A 2346-nucleotide genomic window follows, 5' to 3' on the forward strand; every position below is an offset into this window, starting at 1 on the left:
GACCACAAGTCAAAGGATTGGAGAGCCAGAACTAGATCCCAGGTCTAGAACATTCCTTTCTGGACTAGAACATTCCTCTCAGTCCTTTGCTTCTGTATTTTCTGTACATTTTCTTCTCAGAACTTGATTCCTCACTGCAAGTACTTGGACACCCTCAGAAGAGCTCAGAAGATGGTGCTTCAGGCCTAACCATCCCCTTGTCCTATTTCTGAATAAGGAGATTTAGAAATTCTGAGTAAGGGGGTTTGTGTTTCCTGTTAAAAACACAAAAGCCAAACTGTTAAAAGAAGAGCATTATTTTTAGGAGAGGAAGACCCCGGGTGAGATAGTTTGATACAGTAAAGGAGGGCACTGGTGGTAGGTGTGTCAGAGTCAGTGAGACTGGCTCAGGACAGGGCAGGCTTCAGAGCTGTTGTACAGAGGGTCACTGTGAGTCACAGGCAACTCGATGGCACATAACAGCAACAACAAGATCTTCTTTAGGGAGCTCTGGTTGCCTAGTGGACAGAAGCTGTGCTGCAATCCTGAAGGCACGTGATCCAAGGCCAGCTGCTCCAAGGAAGAAGGCTGGGTTATCTCCTTCCATGCGACTAACTGCCTCTGAAGATCTGCCAGAAGTCAGCTATGGGTTGGTTCCGACTCTATGGTACTCAACAACAACAACAACGACGACAACAGCAAGAACAACAAGGTCTTATATAACAAACAAAAACACTAAAACCACTGACATTGAGTCCATAGCTATTCTGTAGGACAGTATAGAACTGCTCCATTGGACTTCCAAGACTATAAACTTTACAGAAGCAGAAGGCCTCATCTTTTGAGTGGCTGATAAGTTTAAATGGATGACTGTTTGGATAGCAACCAAGTGCTTAATCACTGTACCACCAGGGTTTCCTCTTATATAAAAGACAGATATAGAAGGCCTTCTTTCTGATAGAGTTTGATTTTATTTTTTTGCATGTGTGTTTAAATATGCAGAAATAGGAGACAAGCATGACTAAAGAGGTCCCTAGATGGTTCAAGGGGTTTGCGCTTGACTATTAACCTGTAGGCTGGCAGCTCAAAACACCCTGAGAGAAAACCTTATGAAGCAGTTCTCCTCTGTAACACACGGGTTGCCATGAGTTAGAATCAGTTCAGTGCAATGGATTTGGCTTTGGTGTACATGTTTGGAGAGAGCTGTGGCTACTTTGTTACAATATATAATAAATACAGTCATATTGCAAATGTAAAAAAAAAATGTTTGGAGAGAGCGAGAGAGAGCAAGTGAGATATAGAATGAGTGAGCTCACCACCTTTCTATACTGTGAACCTTTTAACTATTACTAAGTGGATTGAAGCAGCTACTTGTTTGCTTGGCTCTACAATCAACACTCTAGGTACCAGCAGCCAGGAAATTAAAAGACAAATTGCATTGGGAAACTACTGTCAGAGACCTCTCCAAGGTACTAAGGAGCAACAATGTCAGTCTGGAGACTGAGGTGCACCTGATAAAGGCCATGGTCTTTGCCATTACTTGCTATGCTTCAGAGTGCTGGACAATGACTAGGGATGATAGAGAATTGATGCCTTTGAGCTGTGGTGCTGGAGAAGAGTGCTGAATACACCATGGCCTGCTAGGAGAACAAACAAGTTCGTCCTGGAGAGGGTGAAGCCAGGCTGTTCCTTGGAGGCAAGGATTCTGAAGTTTTGTCTGACATACTTTGGACATGTTGCAAGGCAAGATCAGTCCTTGGAGAGAGACATCATACTTGGGAGGGTGGAGGGACAGTGCAGGAGGGGAAGACCCTCTATGAGGTGGATTGATTCAGTGACTGGGGTAATCGGTATGGGTATGTCAGAGGCAGGGAGATTGGCACAGGATAGAGCAGGGTTTAGGGCTGTTGTACATAAGGTCGCTATAAGTCACAAGTGAGTTGATGGCACATAACAACAACAACAACAACTTTCCTGCCAGAATCTCTCAGGTCCAAGTGTTGAGTGTGCTCGTCAAGCCAGAAGCAACAAACTCAAAGACTAGACCGAAGATGAAGGTATTAAATGTGAGTCCAAGGGAATATAGAAGATTCTTAATAAAAGAACAAAGCATATTTTAAAAACCCCACTCTTCAGTGCTGTTGAGTCAGAGCTGACTCATAGCTGATCCTCCAGCAGGTTTTCAGAGAATGTATGTCTCCTGGGAGGAGAGTGCCCGTCTTTCTCTTGTGGAGTTGGCAGTGGATTTGAACTGCCAGGCAGACACTACTTTTGAGTTAATTGGCACAACTCCCAGTAGATGAGACCACCAGAGCTCAATGCACATGAGGTTAATCCAGGAAAGAGAGTCAAACGAACCAGACATCT

The sequence above is a fragment of the Elephantulus edwardii genome, unplaced genomic scaffold (assembly GCF_000299155.1).
Source record: "Elephantulus edwardii isolate Elephantulus edwardi_28Jun2011 unplaced genomic scaffold, EleEdw1.0 scaffold00370, whole genome shotgun sequence".
NCBI lineage: Eukaryota > Metazoa > Chordata > Mammalia > Macroscelidea > Macroscelididae > Elephantulus > Elephantulus edwardii.